The 20,351-nt window shown below is 46.7% G+C and overlaps 1 protein-coding gene and 2 non-coding genes across 3 annotated transcripts in view; 1 reads left to right on the top strand and 2 right to left on the bottom strand.

Annotated features, from left to right (window-relative positions):
- Window positions 1–20,351, top strand: part of LOC107191394 — a 68,537-nt gene that overhangs the window by 17,757 nt on the left and 30,429 nt on the right. The window lies entirely within an intron of this gene.
- Window positions 8,128–8,200, bottom strand: Trnav-aac. The gene has a single exon. It is a non-coding gene; the product is annotated as a tRNA-Val (tRNA).
- Trnav-aac lies at window positions 8,734–8,806 on the bottom strand. The gene has a single exon. It is a non-coding gene; the product is annotated as a tRNA-Val (tRNA).

Raw genomic sequence — 20,351 nt, 5'->3', positions numbered from 1 at the left:
TACGAGGACAGAGGGGTTGGAAGAGCGCGAAGTCGATGCAATCTGTATCCGAGGGTGCACGATGTGTGTACACGAAGCCAGGCGATGGCTCTGGATCACAGAGGTGGGGAGTTGTAGCGCGCGTGTATATGCGATAAACAACTGGAATGCGTGACGCACGCGAAATCCAAAATTCATTTAGCTCCACGTGAAACGGGCTCGTAGGTGTGTCGATACGCGCGGAGCCGTGGAAAGTAGTTTCTCTCGCGTGCATCGATGCACGTTTATGGCAGGAGGGGATGCATGCAACGAGACAAACCGAGAGCCTCGTGTCGGCTGCCTGGATGTTGTATGCCGTCACGATGTATGGATGCGTAACGACGTTGATTCGATTTCACCGAACGCTAAACGAGGAAATCGTTTTGCGAGCCGGTGTGTTTCGTTAGTACCTACGCGACGTTTATAGAAGGTAACAAGACGAGGCACGCGCACGCAGAGAATTCGATTCGCGATCCTCGGGGCCGGATATGTGTCGTGTTGCTATTCGATCTTTTTTCACGCTGTCCAACGAAATGGACAACGTTTCCGTCGTAATTGCGTCGGAAAACGGACGGAAAGCACACGCGAGTATACGGGGAGCGTTGTTAAACGTTGGCGAATTAAGCGAAGGTGAAACGAAGTGGCCGGGATCACGCAATGGTCTCGTGGAAGGACTCGATCCGCATTCCAGGTGCGCGATCGCACCTGTTCGCGAGACCCTCGTCGAACCACCCCTCGCCAAGCAATGATCGATCGTCCGGCGGAAACAATTTTTTTTCCAATCTTGACGAGAGGCCCCTTTATCACGGAATACGGACACGCTGGTGGTGATCCCGGGGCTCTTGGCGATTTCCACGCGAAATCCGCCCGAAATCACGCGGTTTCACGACGATAACAGACTAGAGTTCCCGCGAGAGAGCGTCCTCGAGTCTAACGAGGCTCGACGCTCTGGGCGACGTCGATATCGTTGTCGCGTGGGAAAAACGATAAATTAATTTCCGGCAACGACCGCGTGGAACGCACGATATAATCGGCGAGCGATATACCTGTGGGGGGCCGATGAACTCGGCCGATTACCGGACGAGGATTAGATATTTCGAGGTTTACGTAACCGTACGCGTGTATAGATTATCGAGTCATTTTAGCAAATTTAAGCGAACCTGCTTAACGTACAAAATTAATTAATTCACTGGATTAATTTCTGTTATTGAATACAACAGAACAGTTAATCTAAAAACTGACGTAAGTTTTGTTTCAATACCTGTCGCCATCCATTAACGAAATACTTCGAAAGTTGACAAAGTGAAAAACGACAGAGGTATACACCCGATAGCTCGTCGCGTCGGATTAGACGGCACTCTGCGATACGATGGTCCGATGGAAGTAGCGATCGAGGTCACGCTATCGAATCCTTCCGCCGACACGTTCTCCGAACCGGTTTCGAAATTCTCTGGAATTTCGAAAACTTTTTTCGACGCAATCCGAGGGGGATTAATGGACCCTCGAACGATATCGCGATGGGGCGTACACATTTTATCGTGGATGGGACAAACGAAGCTGTAATCGTGGCTGACTGGAAGCACAGGGAGTGCGAATTGCGTTACCGAGGGGTCGTAAAAAGTCGAAGAAATTTGTAACGATCGGCATCCATTCTGTTTTTGTCTCTTGTTTATCGTGTGTCGACGGGGCACGGAGTACAGCGTTCGCAGAATTTAAGGTTCGTTTAAGTCGCTCCACCTCGTAGTTGGGGTCGCCGCGTCACTTTGCACAAATCAACGTTGCATCGGTCAACGTGGGGCATGTTCAATCACCGCAGGAACGTGCTCTATTTCTCTTTACGACAGGCAGTCGAATGCGAAAATCGTAATCGGTCTTTTATCGTCGGAGTCTCTCTATTTATCTCGCTCGACTCGCAATTAAACGTGTACTACACGAATTTGCGCCGACACTTGCGAGGCGGAGCCCGGACGTATTAAAACGATGTACGGTATCTCTCTCGAGTGGACGAATAACACGCATTCTACCATTAAGTTTGAAAACTTTCCGTTTGTAACCGTCTCCGTCACGCTTCGACGACACCGTAAACTTCCTTCGTGACCAGTCCTGCGTTTCTTCCAACTTTTCTGCCTTTTTCTTCGTTCGACGCTCGGAAACTGCTACATCTAGGATTCGCAAACTTCGTGAAATACTCCGAGCAATTAGAAAATCGCTAACGATTTTCGTGTAGACGCGCGAATGTTACCAGATTCCGTGCCAAGAAGTTAGGGCACGGTCGATCAAGTGCCATTACTCTCTGTCACTGCCACGTTTATTCTTTACCTTTACACAACCGAGTCGATTGGGGGAAACCGTTTCGCGGATACGTGACCCACGGGCGAAGATAGTCCCGCGATTTATGCATCCGGGCAAACCGATTTATGCGCGTCGACGCATCCTCGAGTAAGTACATACATATACGCGAGCTGACTCGCGTCGTATTGCCCCGCGACCACAATGCATCACGGTTATCGCGGCGGAAGTCATTGCTTCGGAACAAAAACCGTTCGTCCCAGTTTTTCGACGGTAAGGCGGGGAAAGCAGCCGACGGGAAAGGGGAAGCGCCTAACGACTTCCGTCGAAAACTCGTCAGAGTATCACCCAAGTCACCCCCTCCCCCGCTGCCGTGTTTAGAGGACAAGAAATTTTGGGAAATTAAGGGCAAAGCCCTGCCAGGTCTCCTACGTTCGAGGGTGTTTCTCGTTCGTAACGAGATTACAAAAAGATTCCACGAGATCAACGGAGAAGTAAAACGGGTCTGTTGTAGCGTGTCCGTGCCCGTGAAAAAGAAGAACCGTTTATGGATCTATAACATTGATCTGTATATGTGGACCAAACTGTAGAGGAGAACAAATCTAACTAAGGTTCGAAAACCTTGTAACTTTGGAACCGTCCCGTGGACTAAGATTAAGGATATATCATATTAAGATAATGGATTTAAGATAAATCTCTATACGTAGAAATGGTGAATTTTGCATTAATTCCCGCAAATGATATTAAAAATATAAACTTAATATGATTTGCGCGTGAAAGTAAGTGTGCAGGGAAAGTGTCTCACGTGGCATTGGGCCAAGCGGCAATATCGTAAGAGTCCACTGTATACAGATCAGTAGCCTGGAAGTATCGAAAGTTTTTCGAGAATTCTACGGAGAGAGAGAGAGAGAGAGAGAGCAGACGAGTCGTGAAGAAAACCGGCCGGGAAAAGACGACGAGGAGGGACCACGGGAATGACGAGGAGGAAGGAGAATGTGCGGTTCTCGAACCGCCTCGGAGCTGACTGGCTGAAATGAAATTAAGTGCGAATAACCGAGGACGCAAATAGTTACTTTTGAATTTAAAGTAACTCGTCGCCGTCGTTGTCGTTGCCGTCGTCGTCGTCGTCGTCGTCTTCTTCTCTCGAGAGTTCGTCGAGGTCGTTCTCGAGCATATTTGTCTTCAGGCTCGTCAAGGGGAGCCAGCCAAAGCGAGTCGAGAACTCACCGGAGATCCTTCTTTTTCTGCTTTTCGAGCACGTTACTTTTCCCTCCCCCCTCCCATCCCAGCAGCTCTTTCACCCTGGTACGTCATCGGACTCTCGAGGAGTTCTCGCGCGTCGTGCCTCGTTCCTGAATGAAATGCAAATGTTACTGGTCGGCACGCGCCCGCCCGCGGAACATGTGCCGTAGAGAGGGAGAGAGAATCCTCTCGGTGTCTTCTTTAATTACCCACTCCGCGATACTGCTCGAGCACTTGCTGCCCCTCTTTCGTGTTGGCAGTTACTCGTGCCGCGAGTAAACCCCGCCCCCGATATCGCACCTCGAACACAATTCAAAAGTTCTCACCTACCGGCCGAGGAACAATACCGATAAAACGTCGCCGTGTCAGCCACCATAGTCACTCGACCAAGAACATCGGACCGACGAGTTATCGGCAACCTGGCGCGGTGCGACCCAGTTTAGGCATAAATACAAACTGTGTACTTCCTGAACTCTGGGGATATCGGGGCGGCGATAAAGAAAATCGCCTACGTTTTATCAACGCGGAGGAACAGTTTTAGGTTAAGAAACTTTCGGTGGTACGTAGTTTCCTTTCTTTTATCCGTGGTTTCGGAAATGAAAAATCATGTTACATATCTCAGAAGAGCAAAATTTACGATAAACATTACGTCTAATCTATTTTCATGAAATACTCAACGGACAAGTATACTGTCCGAATATAGTTACATGTATTAACATAAATGCTCTTGCGAGAAAGGTTAACCATTCTCCTACATTCACACCTTTACCTAAATTTAGCTAATAACTTCTCTAACATCAGAAATTCTTTGGCGACTGTACGTCATCTTTTAAATCGAATGTACAGAAAGCTCTTCGAGACGAACTTGTAAACCATACTTATATGTATACCCTGCCACATCCCACTTATGTAAACAAATTATGGGAAAGATACATACATAAAAAGATCAACTCTGAAAAGTTGCTGGAACACGAAGGAACGATGCTTTTCGATCTCGTCGCCGTCGCGTAATAAAACTGATCGACGTGGTCCCAGCTGTTCCTTACTCGCGGTTTCAACGGTTGTTCATCTAATTTCGTGTCTGACGACTGGGCTCTGCGAGAAGGGGACGGGTAGGAGAGAGAATTTTCTGTCACAAGCCAGTATTTATCGTTGGTCTTCGCGCGAGACTCACGGATCGAAAAGAAAGGGACACGGTCTAAGAAGGTGCGGGACGGGGGAAGGATCCGTCCTATCGCAATTTCCACTCCGGTGGAAGCTCTCGTCGGTTCGGCGGGCCAGACTGGAAGAAAATCTAACGTCGTTTTACGAGTTTCTAGTCGTTAAAAAGAGATCGCGCCATTCGTCTCTCTCGCGGTGACGTTCCATCGGTTGTTCTCGGAACGCGTGCGAAAAGAAAAAACGAAGTCCTTCGAATAAGTTCCATTTACGTACAAGAAATGCTTGGATCGTTTCGGTAATGTATCCCAGGTCATCTGTAACAAAACTAGATTCCCGTGCATTAAGCTGAGAATAATTCTCTGTACACGAGAGGGAAACGCGACCTGGAAAAAGGAGACAACGGGCAAAAAGGTGGGACCGAGAGCAACGGCAGTTGCAGAAGAAAAAAAAATCAGCGTAAACCGTACTTAGCGCACCGTTATCGTATTATGTTTCGAAGGTGGGGTACTGTGAACGCTGACGGTGGCTGGAAACACACGGATGTGGCCCAGAAAGGTTAGAGAGCCGAGATAGATAACGTTGCGTCGCGTCGTGAATAACGGCGAGGCGAGGGAGGGAAAAATCTATCGAGAAAAAGATTCTCGCCGAGCTGCTGGTCTTGCTCTTTCTCCTGTGTCCCGTGGCGCACGGCAACTCTTAGTCATTCCAGGCGAGAGATATTAAACTTTTCGATGCGTTCTTGTCGAAAACGCACCAATAAGGAACGCTGGAAACCGAAACATTTCGACCGACCAGCCAGCCAATTTTTATACATCCCCTCGGTTTAATCGCTTTCGGTCTCGTTAAAACGGAATTCCAAGCTTACAAAAAAAAAAAAAAAAAAAAATTGTAAAGTTGTAGCAGGTTCTTGCCCGGGCGATAAAACTGCCAGCCAGAAAGGGACACCAGACGATCCTCCGAAATGTCGAGACAACCCGTTCCCGAATTCCAATCACCGTCTCGTCCATCAACGTCGATTCCGGCTGTATTGGTCGCCGAGATAAATGTGGCTTTTCTCCGGCGAACGAACAGTGAGTTTGCGAAAGCGTCAAAACACGCCACGGCGAATCCGTGGAGCGGAATATTATTCGATTCGGTTCCCCGATCGGCGTGATATATGCGTTTCGATCGTTGAAGACCGCGAATGCCTGCGGAAAATCGCACGACGCCGCAACGACTCCCTCGAGAAACATTAAGGATCGATTCTTGTAGCTGTAATACTTCGAACGGAAATCTGGTAGTAGCGTCAATCAAAACGTGTGACGCAGATATTTTTTTACGGTCGTACTAAGTAGATTCAGCCGTTCACGGTCAGACACTTCCACCGAACATGTTTCTCTTTATTTTCTTTAAGGGGTTATTACATATCTTTGAGCTGTTAAATAAGAGAGGAAATTAAAGAATTTTGTTGTATATGCAGAATTATTGTTTATACAAACAAATTTTTCATCTTTCCCTCTTATTTAACAGCTCAAACGTACGTAACCCCTTAAAATTACAGTGATTAACCCAGTGTGTCCGTTATGGATACGACGCTTATCATCGGCTCTCTATCTTGAACTAATCTGATTCGATTTGTTCCTCAACGGACAAAAATATCTAGCAAGAAAACGACATGGACGGAAGATACGAGGCGCGTCGCACAGAGGGACTATCTTTATTTCAGCTCTATCGACGCGGAATCTTTCCGAACGTAGGCTACATCTTTGATCCCCGATGACCCCGATACCGCCTGTACGTGTCGAAACATCCGACGAAGCCTCTGCACGACCGAGTTTCTTGTTTCCCGAAGGGAGAAAGCGAATGTCCGATCGTGATCGACCGTACGAGAACTCGTAGCCGTTCGAATTTTCCGGATATCAACTGTCCGAGAACCCAAGGACAGGCATTTCGTGCACAGGAGAACAGAGCACCGTGGACAAAAGAAAAGTGCACGAGCTCACGGAAAATGGGGTAACGGGACAACCGTGAAACTTGTAGGTCGCGGACGGAAAACGAAAGAAAAGAATAGCAGAGGGGAAGAAGCAAGACGCGACGTAGGGGTAGCTCACGGTTCCGTATTTTCAGCCAGAGTATTAGAAGTTGCGAGCTCGTAAGCTCTCGAACGGAGGCCTTCCCACGTCGCGTTTCTTTCCTCTCTTCGGTCGCATCTCGGTCAATCCGTCGTCGGAGGATCCCCGAGAAGTTCACCGGTTTTCCGGATTTTCCGGTGGGTCGCGCCTACGAAATCCCCATTCGTTCAGCGTTATGCCTGTCGGTCGTCGTAGACTTCGTGAAATTTCTTGCCTAAACCGGTTTTGTTCGCAGAAGTAATTTTTGTCACCACTGAAATTTTTAGTCCGCCACTCCAAGACTCCCCCCGAAGAACGTATCCAAGAGAGAAATTGAAACCGTGGTTGAGCTGCCACGTCGGGGCTGGTTTTTTCTTTGTTTAATCGAATGCGTTTCAAATTCAATCGCGATGAAACTTTGGCTTCGGTTCAACGTGCCACGCTCTCGAATCGCTCGACCCCGTGGTCTTTCGACTTTCTGACTAAAAACTCGTTCGAACTGCTGCGACTCGACCGAGTTATTTATCGTTTCGCTCGTCCTGGGTATATCTCCTCTCGAGGGTTACGATGTCTCTCCCAGACAAAATTTTCTTAGAAATTTCTGGTCCTCTTGTGTGCTCTATTGGAACGGTGAACAGCACCGATATACGTAAATTTGGATATCAGAAGGGGAGGCAATGAACTCTCGACCAGTTGTGTAATTCGGGGCGTGTCCGTCTAAATCCAACCGGTCTCTCCTGGTGTCTCGATGGTCCCAGTCGACGGTACTATCTGTCTCTCTCTCTCTCTCTCTCTCTCTCTCTCTCTCTCTCTCTCTCTCTCTCTCTCTCGGTATACTTCCGCATCGTGGCGATCGAATACGAGACCCGTTAACGATTATATCGGGGCAGGGGGACCGGTCGGACGCCTCTCGAAGCCTGGATCAAAGTTTCACGGCAGGCTCGATGGCCCTCTCCGGCATAGGTACTCTCCGGCCGGTTCACACGATCGTTACACGAGGCTGCTGCTGCATAATGCATGCACTTTCGCGCGCGCTACCGATCGGTAGTTTACGGTTAATCGACTGGCGCTGCCGATTTGCGCGAGATTCCTCTCTCTCTCTCTCTCTCTCTCTCTCTCTCTCTCTCTCTCTCTTCCCTCGTTTAGACACGTCGTTGCCCGTATTTCTCTCCTCTCGTTTGCCGCTAGGCAGAATGAAAATCGAAATTCCAGGCTCTCGATCTCGTACGAACACGTGCAACGATAGCGTTGTTGTCGCGTCTTATTTACTCGGAAAGAGGAATAAGTCGGGTCTCTGGATGGAAATAATACGAAGAAAAAAAAATCATGTTTCCGCCCGGGATCGAACCGGGGACCTTCCGCGTGTTAGGCGGATGTGATAACCGCTACACCACGGAAACTCTGTTACGAGTGTTGACCTCGCGTTTTTCGAATTCGAATTTCGTGACATCTTATCGATGTACTACATCGCAAGACTGGCGGTTAACATATTGTATCCGAGCTGTTTTGCGCGTTTCACCTGGCTTGGGGCGTGTCATTTTTTTGCGACTTGGCTACGCCAGCAAGAGATTTTACGAAGTTGTTTTAATTACTGATTTTCTGTGAATTTTTATTTAATCTTTCTTTTACTATTCCTTCATTGCCTTACTTTCAAAATAAGAAACAATAAAATACATTAAATATTAAATTGTTCAGTTTAAAAATCGGTTTAGAAGGTTATATTTTGCACAACACAATATATGTAATATTTTATTAATGTTTTCTCGTATGGTATCGCTCAATTCTAAACGATATATGAAAGCGTACTATGTAGTACATAGTTTTTATATTTATTTAAACGAGATACGAAATATGTATAGATTCTCGGAGAAATTTACGTGTAGTAAAGGTAACTCTTTGCGAATAAAAAGTGAAAGAAAAAAAAACAAAAATATGTTTCCGCCCGGGATCGAACCGGGGACCTTCCGCGTGTTAGGCGGATGTGATAACCACTACACCACGGAAACTTCTTGTGGTACCTCTCACTTTTCGCGGTTCTCCATTAGCCTTTAATCCTAGATCGTATGTCGCGTGATACGTTTCTCGACGGGATCGCGCTTTTTCGTCGACCAAACACGGAAATATATTCTTCGTACGAACTCTGTAAGACAAAGTTGGTTCAAATTCATTATCTAGAATCTAGATAAAAATTCAAAGTGGGCGCTGAGGAGATCTGGATCAATCTATCTTTTTAAAATTCCAAGATTATACACACAACTACACTTGGAAGTTTTGATAATAGAGGTAGTTTATTCGAAGAGGGAGGAGGGGCGTTGAACAGAAAAAACTTGAGCGTTGAATCAACTTTATCTAGATGAAAAGTTTCGAATAAAAGATAGAAAAAAGTGCCCAGCCCTTTTTATTAATTACCAGTGGAAATTCTGGTGTCTATAACAAAGTATGTAATATTTCTTCCAAGATGGGTATTATTATTATTTATTCGAAGAAAATTCTTCCTAGCTTCGCGATAAGAGTGAACCGCGCGCCGGCCGATCTGTCGGTGTGCGTAAGCAGTAAATGTACGGTAGACAGGGGTGTAGGTATTTTATGTCGCATGAAATTGAAATGTCACGAGCGACGTTTCCGTATCTGATAACAAAGCGCAATAACACACGCGACTACGCAATAATACACGCGTCGGTGCAGTCACGTACGTGGTGGGCGAACATGACACGCACGCGTTGGGGATAATATCTAATTTCGGGGGTAGAGAAACACGAACTATTATATGTCCAAGCAGAAGGGAGAGCTTCGACCTCGTTTCTTCGGAAATCGTTTGGAGAACTTTCGATGAGAATTCACGAGGAAGAAGCATCTCGGTTAGGGGGCGGGATGAGGGGGCGGGCTTCGCGTCGAGAATCCCAATTATCGATGCTGCTCGCTCCGTGATTACTTTCGAAGCAGAGGAGAGAATCATAGCGGGACGGGAACTCTGAAAAAAAAGGAAAAAGAGAAACGAAGAAGCAGGAGATTAGTTTGCGTAACAGCGTCATCGTCGTCGCTCAGTCGTCCGGGTGAATCTCATCAGCGTTACGTAGCCGCCCGGGTACTTTTTCTCGGGCCGCGTAATCTCCTTGATCTGGCGAATTCCGGGTTTGGGGTGTAGGAGTACATGGAAACGCGGCTTCGTTAATCCGTAAAACAAACCTGCATAATCCGTCCCTCTCGTCAAGCAGCAACGGACGGGCTGACGGCGGCTGCCTTAGCTCACTCCGCAACCCCTTGCCACGCGTGCGTACGCTCTCTCCGGTTCTCTTCTTGTTTGCCTTTAAATATTCACGGTTTAATCTAAACTTTCATCTTACCGTTGGCATTCGGAGGGCACGGGGATTGGCTGTCGGCCGATTCGATCGAACCCAGACTGTTTCAGGGCTGCGTTTCGAGGGGCGCAACGACGCGTTGTAAACCACCACCCCCCTTCAAGGCAGCGAACGATGAAGTCGTTTCGCCAAGTTTTACGACCCAGGTCGTAGAATCTTTGCCTCGGCGCGGAACCTCGGACTTCATTCGGCCGTGGCAATATTTTTTTTTCTTTCCTTTATTCTTTGGAACAAGTAACTGAAGATTGCGTGTCACGTCGCGAATTTTTAGCTAATTATTTCGGTATTTTGCGACTTTGCACGTCAAATTAATTTCTCTCGAAACGTTTCTCTCGAGGGAAAACGTAAAGCTTATTATATAAATGGGGGGGGGGGTGAAAGTCTGGTCCAAACGAGAAATATTGAAAAATGACGATGCCAGAGACGTTGCTCGAAGGCGTTGAAGATTTCCTTATTCCATTTAAAATTGATCATTTCCTCCCTCTGGTACTCTATCCACCTTAAAATTTTCAAGCATGCGGTTATTCAACGAATAATTACGCGACTGGTAGTTTAGCCTCTCGCAATCGAGCAATCAAAAACGATCAACGGAGTTCGTTTGACTCGAGTACGTATACACACACAAGGAACACGAAACGTCGTACCGAGAGAGTATCGTTCGCCTTTGGAGTTTCTTCAAAACTCTACGCCCGACTACCTATACCTACTATTTGTCCGTCGGACGATTTCGAATCGGTTCTTTTATCGAGTTCATTCCGGATACCCCCGGTATTTGACTTTCTTTTCGATCTCGTCGATGCTCGAACGACCATACGATCGAGGGAGGCGATCTCTTTCCCATTTTCGTGTTCTTCCGGAAGTTGTACACGATAACGAATAACAGTAGAACTACCGATCGATCGATCGATCGATCGATCGATCGATTCGACACGGTTATCACCGAAGCGCGAACACCTCCAGGAGGCTGGCAACTAGCGAAACGAGCAATAATTCATGCGCAAATAATTTCAATTCTCAATATACTACTCCCTCCGACGAACATCTGGTACGCTGCTGTCGTTTTATCGTTTCACGGGAGTATTATTGTGTAGTTTCTAATAGGAGACACGGAGCCAGAGAAAGAGAGGGAGAGAACGGTGGGATTGGAGAAAGCGGTGGCAGGCAATCGACGGAAAATTTATAACGCGAATCAGCCTTGGTTACGACATAATTCTCTCCCCCGTGCGGCGATGCATTAAAACGAACGCATATTTGTGGCGACCATTTCGTCTCGTGGCTGCATTAAAATATTGATCAACGCAACGGTTGCGGCCAGGAAGGTAGGCTAGGGGGGTGGGAAGAAGGGGGGTGGTGCTCACGGGTCAATGGGAACAGCTTTGTTTAATCAATTAATCGGTACGCGCCACTTTCACTAATGAATTCGTTGTTGTTCGTCGCGCGCGCTAAACGATCGCGTCTTAACGGAGAGGCAATGTTTCTGTTGGAACCGTTGAATTAATTGTTCCTTCCGGGGAATGGGAGGTAAAATCAGACCTCGTGGCGTCACGCGAATCGATTCTCCTGTGCTTTTGTTCTGTATGCGCAAGAGTAATATGTACAGTGGATGATCAAATTATCGTGAACAGATGAAGAAATAACGTATTTTATGATTTCGTTGTTATTACGACTTCAGGTATACCCTTTCCTTTTTTTGGTAACATGTATAGATACACAATTTAACTATATTTTCATACGTTCGCAACAGTATTTTGTTTAATCAATGTACAGCAAGAGGCGTACTTCTAACAAGCTTCCAATTTGTGCTACCGTGTGTAAATTGTAAGTATTGACTTGTTACTGTCGATTCAAGTGTTTGTTTTTCGTTGATTGCTGTTTATTCTAACGATGTTAAATTATATTGTGTCAACATAATATTGACATATATCTTAAAAAATTATAGGAGGACGTAAAATTCTTGCCGTGTGTTACTAAAAACATAACAACATATTTTGTGATAAAGAAGGTATCGTTATAAGTGTATTTTCAATTCCATCCTTGATTACAATTCAAATGAGTGGCAATTTCGAAGTGTTCGTAATAATTTTGATGACCCACTGTACATACAGAGAGCACCGTCGGCTGTGGGAATGCTTCGATAATTCGCTCGAAACAGAAAGATCGTGAACGTGTAACGCGATCAAACGATGTCGGGGGAGTACAAAAATAAATTCGAACTTCTCCGTTTCGCACGATAGCCGAGGGTCAGAGGTCAAGAAGAAATTCCCGGTCGACTATGGAACGGACGCAGCTGCATCTCCACCCGGGGATATTTGGTATTCTGACGCGCGTCGGGATGAAAAAACGGTGGACGGATAGAAATTGGGTCGTACTTGGATAGAAATAGACGCAGATATAATACACGTTCTCCGGGTAAAACCCTACCATTCGTTCGTGTGTTGGAATCTTCTTGAGTGAAGAGAACCCCTACGAACGCGTACTTTGATTGGATAAACGGAAAGATCCTGCGGTTCTCTGACCGACAGTGGTATATGTAGTTAAAATTTTATATTTTTGTTGTTCATTTTTGTAATGCTCCATACAGTCCCATAGGGTTTTTCTTCAATTTTGTTAAACTTTCTGTACAGTTACTGCAAGTCTTTGTAAAAACTCTGGTACATCTTTTCGCATCGTTGTATATTTAAACTTTCCGGTTCTCCTCTAGACTTCCATACACTTGCATACTGTACCAAAGGGTTCATAACCCGTTTACAAATAAATATTATATTATTATTGTTATTATTCCAACAAATTTCTGAGAAATTTTAACAGTTCCAATTACAATTAACAAACCATTGTCGTTTCTCTTATTAACGAGCAGTTATACACAGCAAATTCTACGACCTTAGAGGGGCAATTGGTGAAGGAGTAAAAACGAGGCGGGATTCATGATGATCGAGGAAGAAGAAAGAGATAGATGGATAGATAGATAGGTTAGAGAGATAGAGAGAGAGATAGAGAGAGAGAGAGAGAGAGAGAGAGAGAGAGAGAGAGAGAGAAGGTGGGCGCGAGAAACGTGACGCTCTGCACTCGGGTGCATACGTCGGGATGCTTCTACATCGGTTGCCACTTATCGATCTCAACGCGCACTTTGAAAGCTCGTGGGAAAACTACTCCGTGGCGGGTTGGTTGCATCTCCACACGGAGAAACACGGCAGGCGGGATCCGTTTGGAAAAATTTCACGGGAGAAGTGGACAGGACGAACGGACGAACCGCTGGATGGATGGACGAAGGAGGGCCGATCGATCGTCACCGGTTTCCCTGGTCTTTTTGTCTCCCGAAGTTATCCTCATCGTACAGAGCGACGGAAGCCCACCGGTCCGAGGATATTATTCGATTATAGCCACCCCCTAGTCTCGTCGAATTCGTTAAATTGCATTTTATCCGAGCGGAGAAGTTCGGATAAAGCTGGGGAAATCGGGTAACGGGAAAGTTATTTGCCGTCGAAAATACTTGTTTGCGCGCGCGGAACCGCGCGTGGCCCCTCGCCCCCGCCTTCCGAAGACGTCGTTCGCTTTGAGGCGAGTTCGACCATCGTTAAACACTCCCGTGTAAATACGAAGCTTACGGGAATTTCGGTTATACGGTCTACGAAGGGACAGCCTGAACTATGTGTACTTGTGTGTGTGTGTGTGTGTGTTTGGGGGGGGGTCTATACACGGGGCACGTCGATCTAAGTTCGATAGATGCAATTTCTGACGTGGGGTTCGGAATTCTCCATTCGCAAAACGACGATCGACGTACAATCTGATCGCGTGCCCGTTGTTTGCCGCCTCTATTGTCGAAAGTTTCCATGCGTCGTGAAATTTTCTCCAATTACCGTAACGAGCTCACCCCTCCTCTTAATCGACGGGGAAATCGGAAGTTTCCATTTAGGCGGCACGGCGCGCCGATTTCCGCCGACTCATTTTCCGGCGCATCGTGCTCCGTATGTTTTTGTTTTTTACATTTATAGCATTTCAACCTTGTATCGAAGCTTATTTCTGCGTTACATTTATTGTGGATTGTACAGGTTATACGATACGTTTCATTTCATACAGATTCGAGGCATTGTTTTCAGTAATTGAATATATGTATCAGTACAAGCTTGAATATGTGGTCCAGCGATCAGATTTTTAATTTTTTCTGGTAATTGTAGTTCAATACCTAACAATTTGTCGGTTAATTATATTTGCTGTGCATTATATAACGAGCATTGCCAAAGTAAGTGGTTCAAAACTTGGTTTTCGTAGTATTCTCATTTAGAGCTTTCTACGAAACCCACCCTAGCAAGGGAGGCTGCAAGACTGTAATGGTCCGTTCGACTTCGATTGATTGTAACTATTAGGTCACGGTACAGTGTTCCGCATATGTTCGCTGAAAGCTTGAGAAGATTTCCTTTTTTTCACTCGGTCGGAACGAACACTCTCGGGTTCGTGTTAGTCGAAGAATATATGCAAAATGCTGCAAGGATCGTGTAACGCGAGAAGAGGAACGAAAACACCGAAGCTTCGATAAATATTCTGGATTTTCTCGCGCTTAGAAAATTCAAATTCACGATTCCTGGAGCTCGGTTCCGATTCAACCCTTCCGATACGTTTGAATTTCGCTACAGGCTGGTTCATTCTTCCACGCAAATATTTGCACGCGCATCGTTTCCGAGCAGCAGCATTCCCCGTGGTTATCGGTTCGATGCAACGACGACGATAAGGGGCGGCGCGAGCGCGAACGTTTCGTTTGTAAACGTTTTTTTACAGTGTTCTCATGCGAGACCATCCGGGCATTTGAACGATAACTGGGAGAAGAGCGAGGGAAAAGGTTCGGAGCAGATAATTTATATTTTTCGCTCGATGAGAATAAATACATATTAATAAAATAACAAATTCACAAGCATGGATCGATCCTCTCGGGATTATTATATGCATCGGAACGGTGTGGCTCGTTAATAATACCAGAGAGCTTGCTACGTGACCGAACTGCAAAAACCCGTTGCGAGAACCGGGGCGCGCGCGGAATAACCACGGAACAACGAAAGGCGTGTCCCCTTTGTCGAATCGTCGCTGCCGCCACCGCCACCGCCGCCGTTCCCTCGGCCATTCGCAATTACCATCGGGGGTAACGAGGAAATTTATATTTTATTTACGGTCACCGGTCGGTCGAGGGGACCTCGACACACGGTCCTCGTCACCGTCACGGATGCGAGGGTGTACGGAGTGTTACGGATGAAACACGCTCGCATCGTTATCGCGATCAAAGACGCCGCGCTGGCTCGGCAAACACTTGTGTGTGTGTGTGTGTGTCATTGCGAATCTGTTCGATACACCGTCATCGCCTTGACTCTTGCGATCAATTGAGCTTTTCCCGTTAGAAAAAAAAACAGTCGACAAGAATCGGAAATCGACCGCGCGTAAAATTTCATTGGAAACGAGGTGATGCTCCTTTCGCGAGGAAAGGGGACGAGAATTGCTATCGCGTCGGCTCGTAACGAGGATTTTATTGTGGCCCCCTGGTACGCGTTTATCGAGGCAATAATCATCATCCTCGTTGCCATTAATTTCCACTCGATCGGCTGGCAGGCATAATAGGCTCGATCGAGGACAGCCAGGTCAAGCAGGCCAGCCGCCCAGGACAACAGAGGCCAGAAGCGATTCTGTCAGGCGTTTACGTTTTATTCGCGCTGCCAGTCACCACGGTGGTCGAACGCGAATTATCATTGTCCTACCCACCGCCGTCGAACAATCATTTTCCTCGAGTGGCTGCCCGCCGACGCGTCAACAAAGGCATTTCCGTTTTCGCGTCGATCTTTCGCGGTAAATCGACGCGTGCGCGCGCGCGATCGTTCAACGTCATCCGTTCACTGCAATTTCGCGTGACGCCCGAGCCAGCACATGCATTAGGCATGCTCGTTCCGTTTCCGCGGCACGGGACCAAACGGAATGGCACCGATGTATCGGAACGAACAGGAACTCGAATCGTTCACCATTCAGGTCGCGAAATACAGTAATTCCTCGATGAATGCGACACAAGGAACGGCGTTATCCCCACCACTGGGGGATCCCCTCTGGAACCGATCGAAACATAGTAAACAGGAGCTGAAAACCGTCCTGCCTCACCATGAATCAATATTAATATGTAAATATCATTCAAATTATATCGTCTTTAGTCGTGTTTTAATCGGAAAACTCTCACAAATACGTCAGTAAAAGTTTTGTCGAATAATACTAAAGAACCAAAAATTTGCGTCGTCGCATTAGTGTTGTCTCGCTGACACGCGCATGTAAATTTTGTCGTTGCCTCGACGGTCAGTCCTCTTTCTTTTTCACTGGATGGGATCGATTCTTTTGTTTCGTGGCTACTCGGACTCCAGTCCCAATTTTCGAGTACTATCGACGGTTTTACTGCACTTTATTAGCGGGACACACAGTTCGCCCGTAATCCTGTTAAGCTGCGAGCACTTATCGAATCCCCGTGCCCGTCGTGTTTTTACTTTATTCCCTATCCACCGCTGAAGAAACGCAGGAACCGACGAATCGTCACGTGGTCGTAAACGACGAGAACGGTTTACGACACCTTTTACGAGCATCTGCGCACGTGTGTATACGGTGGTGCATCTCGTTGTTGGGGTCTGTTTTAACGAATACGAATTCATTGGAATTGCATCCGAACACACCTCTGACGTACGTGAAACAGCTCTTCCCGTCTAATTTTTTTAAATTTAATTTCGTTTCATTTCATTCTTACGGGTGAGAACCCTGTTTTAAAATATTTTCCAATACACAGTAAAAACTCTACGAGAGTTTTAACATAGGTCGGCTTCAAAACTTTTTACGGTGTACCACGAATCGTTTCAACACCTCAAATTTACTGTTCGGGCCACAATTTATTTTGGATCGATACTTTCGATGCGTATTTTCAGAAAATCTCCGGAAAAATTTTTGTAAAAATCTTCCAACATCGCAGTGGTAGGGCTCGAAACTGAAAGATTCGCATTGCATATGCCGTAGTTCGTGGGCTCCGCGGGGAGCAAAAGGATCTCGGGTGAACGCGCAACTAGCACACTTCGGTCCCCTGTGCAGCCGAGGGCAACTGTTTCCTTTTGCCCCCCGCCCTCTCCTCCGCGCGCGTAAAACCACGACCGTTGCGACACACAGAGAGAAAGAAGACGAAGAAGAAGTAGGACCCTTTGGAGAGCTGTAGGTACCGGCACACTGGATTCGCTTTTGCCCGGTGCTCTCTCGCCGGACTCGGAACTACGGTAAATAAATGAATACGGTGCTGTCTTTCGTCCAACGCGACGAACGAGTTCTTTCGCTTCCCCTTTCTTTTTCTCCCAGTCACCCCTTCCCACCCTCTAGCTCCCTCGAGTTTCGTGCTGTCAGATGGATTGATTTCGTCGGAAGGATGGGGGGGGGGGGGAGGGGGAAGACGAATCTCGCAGTTTCGAGCAACCGACGAACGATTCGTTTCGGGACCTTTCCTCCGCGTGGCTCGATCCCGGAAAACAAATACATATACTTCACCTCGTTTACAGATTTCCCTCTCTCCCTCTACATGTCTGAAATCGGCGCAGGTGATTAGGGTTTAATTTAACGTTCTCGTGAATATCTCTGAGAATACGGCACAGTTGTAAAGTTGAAATATTCTTGAAACGATAAATATATTAACCCTTTTCTCGCTACAAACGGTTGCCGTTTATAGGCGCTCATCGATAAATAAATGATACCAGTTTAATGTAGTAAAATTCAGTGAAAAATGCACGCTAACAATGATTTTCCTGGTTCCTAGCGTAGATCGCGGCAAAACTTGTACCGTATGTTTACGCACGGTATGTCAGAATGTCTACCGTAACGAAAGGGTTAATAATCGATGGAATCTCCGTTGCGGTATCCTTTCCGTAAGTAGGGTATGATATTGAACGGGGTCGCGGGCCAATTATACAAGAAAAATTCCGAAGTTGGAATGAATCGCCATTAGACACACGCCGCGTTGTCTCGACGGAGGAGGAGTAGCTCTCGTTCGTCGACATAAGAAGGCAAGGGCGCGGTGGTAGCGAGGAGACGGCAGTCCGGGAGTCGAGTAATTACGAAAGTTGCAGCCGCGACTCGGCCATTATTAAAGGCGGCCAGCAACCGTCGCTTAAATCGAAATTTATATCCGAGAGAGAAGGTCCACCTCCCGCCTACGAGCAATACGCTCCGGGAACCGTAAATTTATCATCGGTATTTTCAGACGGATTTTAATTAACCCGTTTCGCTCGACCGTCGTCCTACAGCCGCGGGCGAACGCTTCGCTGAGCTTGCGAGCGCTTGCGTCAGGGACGTTTTAAATGTTTGACAAACACGGGAAATCTTGGCACGGCAAATATTTTCCCGAAACGGTTTCGGGCGGAACGTTTTTCCCCGAGACCGTCGACAATAAACGGACCCGTTGTGTTTTGCTTTTGGCGAACAGGCTGGATTATTATTCTCGACGAATCTGGACGCTGAGGAAGGGGCTCGAACGTTCATCGAATTGGATAGTGGAGAGTTCGAATCGACGAGGGCCCGATAATTTGACTTGTGGCGGTTTCTTTGTAGGGCGGGAAAAGGCACAGAAGAGGAAAAGCTTGATAGTGGACTCGACGGTAAGGCAGCATCTAGCCTTAAACGTGATGATATTCGATGGTCGGTCAAGGACATTGTACACCCAATTCTGTTCTTACACGATTTTGATTTAACAGGAATTAGACAAAAAATTTTATTCTCTTTTTACACCATCTGTACCATTGATGTAACACGATCGACCGAAATTCGAGGAAACAATTTTTGATGAAAGATCTTGAACGAAGGTCTTGAACTGGCCAGTAAATTGGGTAATCCTTTTGTTAAACGTGATTCTAACGAGGAACGAGCTGGAAAGGTCCAACGTGATCTGAAATCATTAATGACATCATGAATTGAATGATTTGAATCGATGAACATGAAATCGTTAAATATAATCACAACGCGTACACAAGGATTAATAATTGAATTCGTACTTGAAAACCACAGAAAATCGGCACTACAAGAGATTAGTGTTAATTTTATTCAAGTATGTTCATTGTATCATTTATGTTGATTTTTTAGATCTGGTTCAATGTTTTATTTTCCCCGTAGATACAGTATATTTAACTTGCCACCATGGATTACCTTGCTTCGACAAGATTCCTTTCGCGGTCGTCTTTTCATCCGGTTAGCTTCCCTCCATCGTTCAATCCAAATCCAGTTAAGTGAATATCCTCCGTTGTCTTCGCTGTCCTGTTTTCGCAACGCATCAATTTTTTTTTTCTCCTAACCTCGTCCGGTTTGCACGCGGCGTCGCGGAGAGAGTCTCGCCCTACCTAGACGCCAAACACAGACCCATTATAATCCTCGACACGCGCCGAGCATTCGTTGTCATTTATCTCTGACAGCATGCACAATACGGGGTAATCCTCTTTACGCTTTCATATCCCTGTTCCCTTTAATATCGCGGCTATTTGACACACAGACTGATATATACCGGTTCTTACGAGTATCATCATCCACGGAGAAAACCAGACGTTCATTCCGCCCGCCGAGGAAATACAGTAATACCACACGAACGGATACTTGCAGTAATGTCTCCATGAGTGCGACGTGCTTGGATCCGCTTCGGAGCAGTCGTGGCAAGACGGAAAGGTTTCAGCTCCTCATAAATTTATTTTTTACCCGAAGCCGAGCTTACGCTTAGCTTTCGTTTACTCTGTTTCGATTGGTTCCAAAGGGGGACCCCCCTCAATGGTGGGAATAACGCCGTTGCTCGTGTCGCATTCATCGAAAAATCACTGTATCTATATACCGAGCCTTTGGTGCATCTTCGAGGACGGATGAAACTTTGCGTGCCGTCGCTGGACAACGAGTGTGTAGCCCTGCGGTTACTTCCGTTCACGACAACTCCCCACACTTCCGTTTTACAATTTAAATCTATGCTAAATCGGAGCTCACGGTCATCGGGGCTCTCGCGATTCGCGTCCGTTACAGAAGTGCGATCGGGATAAAGAGGCCTAGACGGAAACGAACTCGTCGCGAAAGTTTGTCGCGAGCGCTCGATTTCGGGAAGGACCGTTCACGAGATCCCGAGTCGGTGCGGGAAACGACGCGTAATACGCGGGGAAATACTCCTCGAGAGTTTCGTCGA

This window comes from Dufourea novaeangliae, unplaced genomic scaffold (assembly GCF_001272555.1).
Source record: "Dufourea novaeangliae isolate 0120121106 unplaced genomic scaffold, ASM127255v1 scaffold246, whole genome shotgun sequence".
NCBI classification, from domain to species: Eukaryota; Metazoa; Arthropoda; class Insecta; order Hymenoptera; family Halictidae; genus Dufourea; species Dufourea novaeangliae.
This window is presented reverse-complemented; position numbering and strand designations above follow the sequence as displayed.